The 14,894-nt window shown below is 39.2% G+C and overlaps 1 long non-coding RNA gene across 2 annotated transcripts; it reads right to left on the minus strand.

The window, feature by feature from the left end:
- Nucleotides 1-1,131: 1,131 nt before the first annotated feature.
- Nucleotides 1,132-9,522, minus strand: LOC140342567 (uncharacterized). 2 transcript variants are annotated; one of them, XR_011923098.1, is made up of 4 exons: nt 9,304-9,522; nt 8,869-9,122; nt 2,792-2,927; nt 1,132-1,333 (listed from the first exon to the last, which is right to left on the minus strand). It is a non-coding gene; the product is annotated as an uncharacterized lncRNA (long non-coding RNA). The 2 variants fall into 2 exon arrangements; XR_011923099.1 differs by lacking the exon at nt 8,869-9,122.
- Between the last annotated feature and the right edge of the window lie 5,372 nt (nt 9,523-14,894).

The raw sequence follows: 14,894 nt of genomic DNA on the forward strand, positions 1-14,894 counted from the left end.
CATGTCCCTGTGCAGGGGCTGCTGCTAGGGATTCGGGGGGGGCTGTTTTGTTTGTTATCCTAAATAATCTATGTTGCTAAATTTGATAACTTTGCTTACCATTTAGTACAATAGCTGCTTTTGTTTTTTAAACTTTGAATGTTTTAATGCCCATTTCGCAATTAGGAAGTCAATGTTAATGCTATGTTATTGTGTTTGTTGCTATATTGTTTCATTTCAATAATATGTCTTTATTACCCCCTTTTAACCCCCTGGGTGGTAACCCCGAGCCTGGTTCGGGGTAAGAAAACTTGCTGAAAGTGTTTACCCCTAACCAGGTTTGGGGTAGCTAAAAATAGAAACATTGTATGACAATCGGATTACAACTGAAAAAAAAACACTTACGTTGTCCCTGCAGCTCCTCTGGAGACATCCTTCCTCTTCTGTCTTCTCCTGCTGTGTGCAGAAACGATCTCCGGGGTTTCCCTGTGACGTGGGTGCAGGCAGGAAATTCAAATTATTTTGTATTGGATTCAATACAAAAAAGCTGTATTGAGTCAAATACAAAGAAATCTTTATAAAATTTATATATAATTATATATATATAATATAGGCTTCTGTACAGTTACATTACATGCTTTTTTTTAAGAGTTTGGTTTTTTTTATGTTTTATCATTTTTTTTTTTTTTTGTCTATTAAATTTATTAAATTTTGGACATATTTCGGTGAGTTATGCCTAAGAATTATAGGCCTACAATTTAAAATAAACTTCCATGCAAAAAATGGAAAAAATTCCACGCTTGGCGTTCGCATACGCATTCCTCAGCGAGTCCTGAAGACGTCAGTGCGTGCGCCCGTTGACGGTGGTCGTGGCAGAAAATTCAAATTTTTTTTTTATTGGATTCAATACAACCGCCCTGATTCATCACTGAGATGCGCCAACATACGAGGCGTTTTTCTGCGGGCCAGAGCCGAGTGCTAGTGTACACACCTTCATTTGCCAGCTGGATTCCTGCTTTAATAAATGAGCAATAGGGGTCATCTTCTTTTGGGTAAGTGCTACTTTTTTAGGTTACATTGTACTCATTACCAAAATTAATTAATTTATTGTTTCATTTGTTGCACTGTTTTCATACTTTTTGGTTTGTTCGTTTTCCAACGATAATAATTGGAAGTGTGTACGTAGCTTTACTCGGAAGTCCATAAAAGCATAAAAGTTCACAAACAGTTAATAGGGTGGATAAACTATGTGTCTAGCATTTTTGGTACAGGGTTTCTTATCAGCATTCAAGGTCATCCTCTGTTCAGCTTTCAGGGTCATTCCCCTGACTTTTTCTGTTGCAGGTACTTGTTTCTGAAAAACAAACAAAGCAGTATAGCATAAGTGTAGTCAGATCATCCATCTTCTAGAGATTAGATTTATGTGCCATATCCCAGCTATTATAGCTATTGTTATACAGATATGTGAAGAGTTAAAAAAGTTTTGTTACAGGACTGTAAAGCTAGAGCTAATGTGAGCTAAATTTTCATAAGAGGAGTTTAATTGTAAACAGATGGCGAAAATTATAAATTCTTTGGAATACAATGTATGCCTTGCAATGTATCAAATAACACTAAATATGGCCAAAAATTAAACAGCTGTACGTGAATAACGACAACCCCTTGTATACCTATCTGTATAAAAAGACCACCTTGTCAAATAAAGATTAGAGAATATTCCTAAGACCATACTGTGTGTATGTGTTATTGGGGTATCTCTCCAGACGTCTGTCTCTGTGGTTGAAGGAGAAGTCAGGGTGCATTCGAGGAACTAGAAGTAGAAGCAGATCCTTTCAATATGTAGGTGAAAAATGAGACTTTATAGGCACCAATTGAAATAAAAATGTAACTTTTATTAAGAACGTTAAAATTTAATAAAATCAACCGTGGCAAATTCAACACTACACTATAAATTGATGACAATCTTCCTATTTAAAAACATACAATCAATCACAGTTCAATGATTGTCACAGATTTTAGCATCCGCTTCTCCAGGAATCAGTTGTGAGATCTGAAAATTTAGACAAACAATATTGAACAAAAGCGATCCTTTTGTATAATTATACATACAACTCTCAGCCCTGACATCCTTGGTCAGCGTGTTGTTTTATCTTTGTCCTGCCTCCCATTATGGTGAGCAAGTGTTACATCTGAGGAGGCGCTTTCACCTTTTTGATGGTTTGTCAATCAAATATGTAAGTAGAGCATATGAAATTGTAACACTGAGAGTTGTCTGTATAATTATACAAAAGGATCGCCTTTGTTCAATAATGTTTGACCAATAAATTTTCAGATCTCATGACTGATTCCTGAAGAAGCGGATGCTAAAATCCGTGACAAGCATTGAACTGTGATTGTGAGGTCATTTGCAGTATGTGTGTTCGTTTTTAAATAAGAAGATTGTCATCAACTTTTAGTGTAGTGGCGATATGTTAGAATTTGCCACAGTTTATTTTTTTCAATTTTACTGTTCTTAATAAAAGCTAAATTTTTGTTTCAATTGGTGCCTATGAAGTCCCAAACAAAGCAGTCTCCATTCATCATAGAAGCAGAGTATATTGTGTATTCTATATACAGATTCCCTATATTTTTCTCTCATTCCCTCCTATTGACCCTATTTGAGGGTCACACTCTATCTTTCCCTCCTATCCATGATGCAATACATTCACAGTGCTACGTTCACCTCCTGGGTGAAGAGCCCCTCTTCTCCAGGATGTGAATCCCTTATAGGATCCGAGGAGTACTCTAATTTACAACATCTATGTCATCATACCTGTCCCTTTCTGACTCTTGATACATCTTGAATATATTGTAGGGTGGCTTTTCGGAGACAATGGGGTCTGCATACATTTATGCATGCGCAAGGAGAGAGGCTCTTTAGCGAGGAAGAGGTAAGTGTGACATCAAATCTGCAAATATAATACAATAAAAAGCAGGATAGGCCAAAGCACTAAACAACATATTAATATACAATCCCCATATTTTCGTCCTTTTTCTTACATTTATAAAAATTGGAGCTATACTTTCCTAAATTTGCACAATTTGACCGTTTTTCTAATCCTAACTAAATTCTAGGTATACAATTCTATATTCTCTTGTAACTTCTTTATTATATTGATACACACAATATTCTTTCTTTATAAAACTTAATTATGTAAAGGGGAGGTATTAAAGGTATGCCATCAAAATGTATTGGTTTATACATGCATATCATACAATTAATTAAATTAACTTTGTAAACTGCTTTCGGGTGCAATTAAAAAAACAAATGGTTGGCCTGTAGGCAATTAATAAATTGTCATGTAACTGCTGTAACATGAACAAGTATTGAAAGTTTATTCATCTTTTGTTGGTGATTGAACTTTCTTGCAGCATCTGGGTGTAGCCAAGTCTTTTTTACTTGTAATCTTACAGTTGAAATAGAAATTAGTAGCACAACTAGATCTTGACATTAGGATTCCAAGCTGCATTTTTTAAAGTTGTTCATCAGAACACAATCTCCTGACATCAGGCTGCATAATATACCAGGATTCTGTAATAGAAGAAGAATAAACACTTTTGCACATACATTAGTTCTGGGATAAAGATTACACATATCCAGACAAATCATTATTATACTGAGCTTCTTACTAATATAAAAATTGTAAACCCATATTTGTATAATTTGTGATAGTTTAATTTTATCACACCATTACATCTTTCTGCTTTTACTAAACTCAGTGTGATACAAGATATATACTTGTTGTTGTAGAAAATACATCAGAATAAATATATCATTTGACCTGTGAAATGGGTCACTATCAACTATATGATAGTTTTAAAACTTTATACCTACACAACAATTTTCATAAAACCTTTTTCCTGATGCTTTGACAGTTTCACTACTAACTGGCCAAGCCTTTTTGTTTAAAAACATATCTACACAAACTAGTTTATACACCTCTACCAAAAAATGTATGGTGGGTACTTTTGCTGGCTTATGTGGATTATTTTTCGGTACAAATCAAGCACCTCTTTACACAGTCCTGACATTTTCCTAATGTGTCACTCATGAACCAGGTAGCTTTGATCATTTGGGCCATTGTCTTAGGTCTAACATGTCCATGGGCTTATGTTTTAGTATCAACTTTTCTACCTGTGGTGGAAAGCAAACTCCTAAATATCTTGGGTCATCATACATTGATAACGGACCAATAGCTTCTTCTGTGACCTTGGCTCCTTGTCTTTCCATTGGCTCCCTCCACCCTTTGGGTGCACTGTTTTGGGGACACTGAAGGGGACAATCAATGGCACATACGGTAGTGATCAGAAGGGGACAATCAATGGCACATTCAATGGCACAGAGTGATCAGAAGGGGACAATCAATGGCACATGAGTGATTTTCAACAATAAATGTGTACTGTAGTCTTCTTCATGGAAAAATAAGACATCCCCCTTGAAAATTAGACCCAGGGCATATTTTGGCATTTCAAAAAATATAAGACAGTGCCTTATTATAGGGGAAACAGGGTACTTGAATCATAGTAGTTCCCGATTGTTATGCTGTTTTCCTGGCTGTGAGATCTGTAAGACTGTTTTCATTTTCTTCCTAGGAAACACCTCTGGTGTGAGCTTTAACCTTCAGTACAGCTGCTTACAGTGGTTTGGTGACTGCATCAGATAAGTCTTGAACTCGTTCTCAGCAGCTTTATTGAATACCCTGTTCTTCTATATGGGTCCATAATCATGTACAACCCCTAATACAAATTGGCTATCTGTATGAATGTTCACTGTATTGCCTTCTGTCACTTTTGCATGCTTTTGTGAGGGCTACCAATTCGGCTGCTTCAGCAGACATCAAAGTAAGAAGTGATTGGTTCTCAACCACACTCTCCAAAGTTGTCACAGCATATGCAGTCCTTGGGGTTCCATCTTTGTAGAGTTTTGACCCATCCATGAATAAGAATAAATCCAGGCTTGTAAGGGGTGTGCCTTAGATTGGGGATATTTGTCACTTTTCATCCTCCATTATTTCCAGGAAATTGTTGTCACCCTCCTCTTGTAAGTCTCCTTCCCTCTCTGGTAGGTAGCTGGCTGGGTTATTGGTGGTACAGTTCCTTATAGTAATTCCTCTGGATTCCAGTAGAATGGAATAGTTGCTTTATATTTACTTAGTCTTGCAGATGACAAGTGTCTTGTCTTTGCCCTTGACAGGATCCCTTCAGCAGCATGTGTAGTATACACTGTAATGGCTGGCCTATTCTCACCACTGCTACTTTGTCCACCAACAGAGCAGCTGCTGTCACTGCCTTGACACAAGAGGGTGATCTTTGAATTATTGGATCTAGTTGTTCACTCTCATAGGCCACAGCATGTGTTCCTGATAGGGAAGGCTGTACAAGCACTCATTTTCTAGTGGCACCTTTTGCTGAGCAGTAGAGTTCAAAAGGTCTGGACTGGTTTGGTAGTTTGAGTGCTGGGACTGCCAGGACATCTGCCTTCAGTTGTCTCACACTCTGTTCTAAATTATCATTCCATGCACCCATGCTTGTTAAGTGCCTACAGATGTAGAAAAATTTTGGTAATTCATATCTACACCAAGGTCTCTGCTAGTTTCAAGGGCTCAGGGTTCTATTTATAAATTATTCTCCTGTCAAGTAGTCTGAAAGTTGCAGACAGGTGTTTGAATCTCTCTCTACACTTCTCGTTTCAGTGTCTTTTAAAACAATGACTTGTTTTGCCAACTAGTGGCCAATTGTCAAAATGCACAACTGTCACAATAGAATATGCTATATGTATGTAAATTATGGTCGAATTTTGAGTGAAATGAATAGTGGAATAATTTATATATACACCCCATAGTGTTAGAAATTACTTATCCTGCCAGCAATCCCGCACCATAAGCCCCCGTAGTCTAGTGCTCCCTCTTTTTTTTCCTCCAATGGTGTTACTTTCAGCAGTAAAGGAAATTAAGCAATTAGCTGTCTGTCCTATACTGTACAGCTTGCTGCACCTGTAGTTTTCTTTTTAGCTATGCATGTGCCTATTTTAGCATTTCCAACACAACATGTGTTCAATATATCAAACATACATTCAGACTGTGTGCAGCTGAAGGGGATTTTAGACCATGTGCTGCAGACAATTAGCACATTAGTTTATGGCTACTGGTACTTTATATCGTCTCAGTTCCCAGGCACTATTCGCCTGTTGTAGTGTTTAGGCTGGCTGGCCTTAACTTTTAGTGGTGTGTCTTTCTGTATAACTTATTGCAGACTCAGCCTTATCTTTACCCTTGAACACCTTGTTTGACAGCTAACCTGTGTATGACCTCTGGCCAGGTTTTCTGAATTTGCTTTTGTTGTACTGCATTATCTGTGGATCACCATGTGTTAGGACAGTGCAACTACCCTCCCAAGGCTGAGCGAGGGCTTTCTATAGGTCAGTGATGGTGAACCTTTTAGAGACCAAGTGCCTAAACTGCAACCCACTTGTTTATCGCACACGTGCCACTGTGGCAATTTAACCCGAATACTGAGGTTTTAGTTTAGATAAAACAACCCATACATTACCATCTTTTGTCTTAAAAGAAAAACACAATGAAAGAACTTTCAATACAGCTGATACAATCAATTTTCCTTTGAAAGTTTGCATTTGGGCATGCTTTTGAACAAATAATCTGATTTTTGATGTTTCAAGCATGCTGATAATAATTATAACTTTGGCTCAAACTTTGTATGTAAGTTTGAGAACAAAACATGCAGCACTCAGGTCATTTCTTAGTCTGTTTCTGGTGTCATATTTGATAAAATTAAAAGCTGAAAACAACTGCTCACAAGCATAAGATGATCCAAACAAAGTAAGGAACGCATTCTCACGTCCTTTCATTGACCTAAAATTATTTGGCAGAGAATTCCACACTTTAAGGATTTCATTTTCAAAACTAACTGTGCTGTCATTCGTCATTCCTTCTGTCTTCTCAAGTGTTTCATGCAGGTTATAGAATTTATTTGTCCATAGAGCTTTCTTGAAATTCCAATAGCTCCATTTCAGGATTTCCTAAATCTAACCAGTTTAAGCAGGAAAGATCAAGTTCTTAAAATCTGCCTTTATCTGGAGAAGTAAGAAAACACAGGGTTGTTTCCATCTTACAGAACTGTAAAGATCTGTTACTAAAATTCCCCTTTGCAGCTCCTACAATATTAGAAAATTCCTTGTAGATTTTCTGATGGCTTGTAGGATAGTCCGCAAATGTAGAATTTTCTAAATGCATTTTTTGGTTTGGAAAACATTTCAGCAGCCCACTTTCAATGTCTCTTTCAAACACCTGCAGTTTTCTCTCAAATGTTTTGATATCACAAAACATCCTTTGCTGCTTTCCCTTGCACAAAGAGCTTCTTGATGTATGATACAATAAAACTGAATGACTTGATGTTTTGTGTCTTTACCAAAGAACTGTATGAAACCAGATTTGCCCCCCACCATAGAAGGTGCCTCATCACTAGTTATTAAAACCTCCATCACACCATTGTAGATATCTATCCCTTGTGTTCTTTCAGGCAAAGACACCAGTTTCATCAGCTATTCACTCATGATGTCACCAACAGCATTATGCAAAAGTGGCATCTCAGAGATGCGCTGAATAATTTCTTACTTGTTTGGAAAATCATGAAAAGAAAATTACTCACAGATAACATGTCTGTTTTGATAATATCCCCATGTTTACCAGCAGGCTTACCATGTTTTGCTATGCACAGTGAAATTTGAAAACTGGCAGCTGTCAGATGATTAGTTCTAGAAAGATATTTTAAAAAAACTAAGATACTAGGAATATATCCTCAATTTCCCTTCAAGAAACTGTTTTCTTTCAGTCTCACCAAGTTTGACAACACTTTTGTGTTTGGAGTCAAAGTGTCGTTTGACACTTGATGTGCGACACACAACACTTTCATTATCCAGAATACATAACCCTTTCCCATTGCGTTCAATCACTCCAAATTCCTCTGTCCAGGCCTCTTAGAATGATCTTCCACTATCTGTTTTGCTTTTTTTGCTGTACTTATTTTTGGGTGATCAAGACTTGAAGTCTACAAAAACACAAAACTGAAAACAAATGAAGTGCCCAATACAATTCTATCACTATATCAAAATAGCTTACACTATTAGTTAACACAAAAGAAACGGATATTCCCTAAAATCAACAATCTACGGCAGTGATTCTCAGCTGGGGTTCCTTTTGAATTTGCTGACCACCAGAGCAAAGGGGCAATGTTCCACTGACCACTAGCTTTTGGCCTGCTCTGCAAAAGGTAAGTTAATTTCCTGCCTTTGTTTCACCTCCGATGTACATGCATTCCTGGAGAATTTCTTATATAGGATGAAGTGGAAGTGTAATGCACATTTCCCATACACAGGAGGGTTCCAGACCTTGATCATCCATACAAGCTCTCATTTTTCCATTAGCATGAGCCCAGGTTGGTTCCTGTGGACAGCAGCCCATACAAAGTTCCCCCTGACAATCCCAGTACAATGAGTGCCATGTCTGTCCTGTCCTCTCATATAGCACACACAAGCCATCGAGAGATGAACCCTGCACACCAACCTATGACACCACACCGAGCATTACACTGGTCATGTGATGTCAGGTAAGTGCAACCTGCTGCTATGCAATGACATTGTAACCTTTCTTGTACTAGACTCACAGAACAGATGTCAATTAGTGTGAATGTCATTCATGCAATGTACAGCAATCACTCTCTATGACAGAACCAATTTATAACCCGACACCAGCAATGAGCAACAACCTGATAAGACTGATAACCTGCAATGTGTAATATGATGGCGCTATATAAATACTGTGTAATAATACTAACCTGATAAGAACATAAGAGCCCGCTTGATCAGGCCAATGGCTCATCTAGTCCAGCTCCTGTATCTCACAGTGGCCCACATCTATAATGAGGAGGTAGCCATACCCATCAGGACTAGTAGCCTGTGATGGACTTCCTCCAGAAATTTGTCCAAACCCCTCTGAAAGGCATTTAAGCTAGATGCTATCATCAATTGCCACCTTCATTTATTTTGGTAACGAGGCCATTGTCACTAAGAGAAAATGATCAACATCTTCCTAGTAGAGTGCAGACAGCAAAAATAAAAATAATACATATTATTTATATCTCACAATACAGGAATGCAGGGAGTTTTACTAAACACATGACAATTGCATAGCATTGCACACATTTTTTTTAAAGCACTGTGGACAGCAATACACAGTTACAGGGTTCCTATTACAATCAACAGACACTTACTTTCTACCACAAGCTTTGTTTTCACCTGGTCCTGACTGGGTATAGCAGACTCCTGTCCCTGCGCTGTGTAGCTCTGTTCTGTGTCTTCAGCTTAATTCATATTGTACTTCCTATAACTAGGACAGATTAAAACAAGATCCCCCCTTCCTCACTTTATTTCCCTGCTCTGTACTTTCACCCTTTTAATTCTGGATCAAGACACATCAGCTTCAATAGACATCAGCTGCCTCTCCGCCCCACATCCTCCTATTCTCAGGGTTAACTGAGGACTTTAGAGAAGGGAAAATCCACAGCCAGCACAAGCTGACAGAGGGACAATAGTACAATAGCCAATGAGGCCAGCCGAGGTGGGGAGTGCATGCCCACAGAAAAGGCTCTGAGTGCCCCCCCCCCCCTGGCATGCATGCCATAGGTTCACCACCACTGCTATAGGTGATGGTGTTCAGTTATAATCCGAGATATGCATCTGGTAAATTCTGGCACTGGACCAGGGTCTTATACATAGCCTCCAAAAATGCAGCTATATAGTACAAAAGAGTATGTAAACATTAGTGCATGCTATTAAGTCAGGCATAATGACTGATGATGTCCAGGAGACCCAAAGTTTTGGAGTACAGAAGACCTTATTTCCACAGATTTCATTGTTTTACGGTTTACCAAAGAATCCTGTAAAACCTCCAGGTTGAGCAAACGTGGCTCTATATATTTAAACACTTTCCTGTTTTTCTAGATCTTATTCTACAATCCTAAATATTGTTGATGCCTTCTTAGTTGCAAGACACCACAGATTTTCCAAACAGCTTTCAGAATGCGGGTGGTCTGCCTGAATTGTGTTTATTATGTAGCATAGGTGTAAGCAGTCTCTATACTTATATTCACATACTGAGGGGATACAGGTAGTCTGGGATGCCCCATCTTTATGCTACCTACAAGAAGGTTTTAGGGTGGGGAGGGGGTAATGTATTTTTGCTTTAATTGTATTATTATCTAGAAATGCAAATTACTACAATGGGCTACAATATAGCCCCCATGGAATGCAAATTTATTTATGGACAACTTTAAGAGACCTTTGTATATACTCACCCTCTATATCTGTCACGGTCCCTCCCATGAGGGTAGATGATCTGAGAGACTGGCTGCACGTGAGGTTATCTGACAGTCTCTTTGCTTTCACTTGTTTCAATGTTGTTGTTGGTAATGACCACACCTCTGGTCTCAGCTGCAGCTTGTTATCATTACTTTTCCTCTATTTAGCCTGGCCTTACACTTCAGGTCATGCAGTTGATATTCTCTGCTTGGAGGTGGAAGAGCGGTGTGTGGTCCTCTCCTGAGGTCCTGCTCATCCATTTTCTATTGAAGATAAGTTTACTTCTCTTTGTATTTTGGTGTTACCCTTTGCTCGTTTTTACTAGGCCTCAGGGAGATGCTGGTTCGTTCATCTGGGAAGGAACCAGTAGTCTCATACCCTGTCACTACTCCTAGGGCATTTCAGGGCTCCTAGGGTCTATGTTCTGGTGTATGAATCCTCCCACTTTCAGGGTCTATTCATACTGACAGGAGTCAGGGCTAGATCTAGGGTTTCTGTAGGTGGTGACCATTTCCCTTTCCCTAGCTTTGAGGTCTAGTTCTTTATCATTATCTTCCTGTTTACATTCTGGTGTTCCTCCCCTCCCCCCTTAACCCATGATAATACCTTAATGTTACATTACATTAATGTTATCTGATTTTACTATCACAATTCTTGTTTAAATATTTAATTTACATTGGAGTCCAATAATATCTGTGTTCATTTTGATGTAGTGTCAGTAAGGAACAAGCTGTTTAGTGTACAGATGCCCATGTGTACAGGGTTTCATTAGCCCATGGATAGGAACAATGATCTATCAGCTCAGAGTTTAAACCCTGCTGCCCTTGAAGTAGACCTTAACTTGAACAAAAGTGATATGCAATGTACTTTTGTCAAATGAAAAACTAGCTCCTGGAGGCTTTTTGTTTAGGCTATAAACTAGCCAGCTACCAGAAATAATGTTACTTCTGCACAGGGATTACACCATTCTATGATTGAACAGGATTGCTATCTCCACGGAAGTCCTGGACCTGTAATTGATACAGGTCAACAGCACCATCTAAGTTTGTCCTTTAATCAGCAGGATTATGGCAGAAGTACAACAGCAACCAACGGATTTAGTTTTAAGAGCCAAGAATTTTTAGGTCTGGAATCACCTGTATTGTCCGTTTAACCAACCTTGTGATCTTTGAAATGAGTATAATCTAATTTTGAAAGTACTTGAAACAATAGTGAGAACTGTGTTAGTCTCTCTGGTGGGCCTTTGATTTTTTTTCTCACATCTTTCACTTTATTATGACTCTACGAGGTAATGCGTGGGAAGGTTTTGCCTTGGGGCTCACAGAAACCTGTACAAACCATACGAAAAAGGAATCGGAGATCAATGGAGTTGCATATAAACTAAAAATGTTATACAAGAGGAAATCCATTTCTTATTGGCATATACATTATTTGAACAGATATATTATGGGAAAAATGCAACCCCATTGGTCTCTGTATACAAATTTTTCCAAATGTGAAAAATATGTCAATTTTGAAGAAAGTGTGGAAAGAGGTCCTTAAGGACTGCTCTCAAAAATTATGTCTCTAATAATTGGATATCATACAATGGAATTAGGAAAAAATGATGCCTAATTAGTTTATTTCTATGTTGAAAATTCTGCTTTGCTTTCCTTAAAAAGTTTAAAAGTTTATGTGCCAAAAATCTTGAGAGTCAAAATTATTTTTAAAAAAACAAACGCAGAATTGGTATCAAACAAAGAACAAAAGTTCTTGAAAGACCAGCAAACCTTCATGTCAAAAAGGGCATATAAGTGGAACCAACTAAGAAAAGGAGGATTCCCTAAAAGAGGAATCCCTGAGAGAAATAGAGAAACTACCGATGAAAGCGGCTCTGAAAGATCATCAGACCTATTTTTTTTTTTCAATACTGGCTCAAGTACATTTGGGCAAAAACAAGAGTTGAAAAGAGTACCTAATGACATTTCACCACGTACAACAAAAAAAGACATCACAACACGAATACACATGAGAAAAACAAAGACACTACAGGTTATAATGCACAAACTAAAGACACGATTCAACCTTCCATTTACAATGGTATAGTCTCACAAATAGGAACAGGTTTAGTTCCCTCTTTAACCCCCCCCTAGCGGTAATCCCGAGTGTGACTCTGGGTGGAATTCACTTGCAAAAAGCGGTAACTTTAGAACCCCCTCTTACCTGTGCCCCGCACTCCAGTGGCGATCGGACGATCCCGCTGTGATGCTGGGGCGTCTGTCTGTTGGGGGGCATGGCCTGGCGGGAAATTTAAAAGCAGATTACCAAGTAATCTGCTTTTAAATGCCGCCTGGGTCCCAGCAGCGCCGCTGAACCTATAATCAGTTAGATGCAATGCACCATGCAGGATTTCTGCATGGAGCATCAGATCTATCTGGTGATGCGATCAGCAAGAGAATATTCTGGGGGGTGATGCCAGTGGTGATAACTGATACAGATACTATAGCTGCTTACATTCCCAGGAGGATGTGACGCTCGCATCCTCCGGGTGATGCGAGCAGCATCGTTGGTGGATCTAGGGGAGTGAGCAGGGCGGGGACATCCCCATCGCATCACCCGGCAAGATGTGACATCTTACGGGTGATGCGGTGGAGTGATGGAACGTGGGGGCAGGAAATTTAAAAGCAGATTGCTATGTAATCTGCTTTAAAAAAATTTTTACAGTACAAAACCCAAAAAAAAACACTATATTAAATAACAGTACAAGTACATATTTTAGTGCACCAAGCATCATTGCCCAGTGCCCTGATTTACATTTTGCCCACTATTAGCCCTGACATTGATCTGACCTTTTGATGGCTTATAAATCACTTCCTGAATGTATCATTTCATCACTTTGTCTTTGACCTTAATTGTTCCTGACTGATTGCTGGGGACCACATCCAAAAAGCATCTCGCCGGCGATTTGGAGTCCCTTGTGGAATCGAGCGATAGTTATTCACCATGTAAATTTGTCATCAGACAGTGAAAGTGAACGGAGCGATGATTCTGAACCTGAGGTCAGTGCTGTGTGCACATGGTGCTTCGTTGACCTTGATGCGGACCAGGCAGCACCGCCAAGATTTTCATTTACCAGCGCACTTGGGATGAAAATTGAGGCTGAATGCGACGACCCCCTGGCATCCCTGAAGTTGTTTTTGACCGATTATCGATTACCGAAGTTATCGAAAAATTGTGTTTGCTAACTTTTTGAGTTTTTTGGCAATTTTTTTTTTTTTTATGCAAACATGTATGCTGCTCTGTTTGCTAACTTTTTAATGTTTTATGCCAGCGTGTGTGCTGCTCTGTGTTTGCTAACTTTTTAAAGCTTTTGGCTATTTTTTTTTTATGCAAACATGTAGGTTGCTCTGTGTTTGCTAACTTTTTGAAATTTTTTGGGCAAACATATATGCTTGCTAACATATTACTCACAACCTTCAACCACACTATAAAAGAACATAACCTAATACATTTTTTATTTTGTTTTATGCAGGTACACTGGACAAGTTGCTCCACACCTGAGGTTTGCAAGAAGCAGAAAGTGGGAACTTGTGACCAAGGATATTTAGCTGTTTTTGGGCTTGGTGATCCTGCAGGGAGTTGTGGGCAAACCCGTGCAGAAGTGGTACTGGTCCAAGAATAAAATGATTGCCACTCCATTCTTTGGCACAGTCATGCCAGAATACTGCTTTTCCCTTATCATGAAGTACTTGCACTTCGCAAACAATGAAGAATTTGATGAGACTACCGAAAACTTAAGAAAATTTGGGAAGTGTCTCAGATGGTTCTACAAAATTTCCAGCAAACCTTTGTGCCAGAAAGAGATGTCAGCATTGACGAAAGTCTAATAGCTTACAAGGGGAGGCTCAGCTGGGTGCAGTGCATTGCGTCAAAGAGGGCACGATTTGGCGTGAAAACGCATATGCTGTGCAAATGAATCCCCATCTGGCTACATATGGAATACAGTACTGTACACTAGAAAAAGGGACACAGTTCAACCCAAGATACAGCCATTATGGATTGGCAACATCTTCAGTGCCATCTCTCATAGAGCCATTGCTAGGTCAGGGCTATTGTGTCACAACTGACAATTTCTACACCTCTCCTGAGCTTTATGAGTTCCTTCTGCAACACAGAACAGATGCCTATGGAACTGTTAGGGCTAACCGGCGCAACCTGCCATCAATGTTTGCAAAAGGGAAGCTGAAGACAGGAGAAATTGTTGCCTGACCGAAAAGCTAGATGATGGCCCTGGGATGGCATGACAAGAAAGATGTATGCCTGATGAGTACTGTCCATGATGTCTCCACCGTTCTGGTACACACAAAACGTGGGAAAGAAGTGATGAAGCCACAAGTAGTGACTGACTACTTCCATTGTTGTCAACCCAGAATGCCTGACTGGTCATCACTTCATTGAACACATCCCACCAACCCAGAAAAAGGCAGCACCTACAAGGATGTGCGTGGTTTGCTGCTCAAAGACC

The sequence above is a fragment of the Pyxicephalus adspersus genome, chromosome 12, assembly GCF_032062135.1.
Source record: "Pyxicephalus adspersus chromosome 12, UCB_Pads_2.0, whole genome shotgun sequence".
Classification (NCBI taxonomy): domain Eukaryota; kingdom Metazoa; phylum Chordata; class Amphibia; order Anura; family Pyxicephalidae; genus Pyxicephalus; species Pyxicephalus adspersus.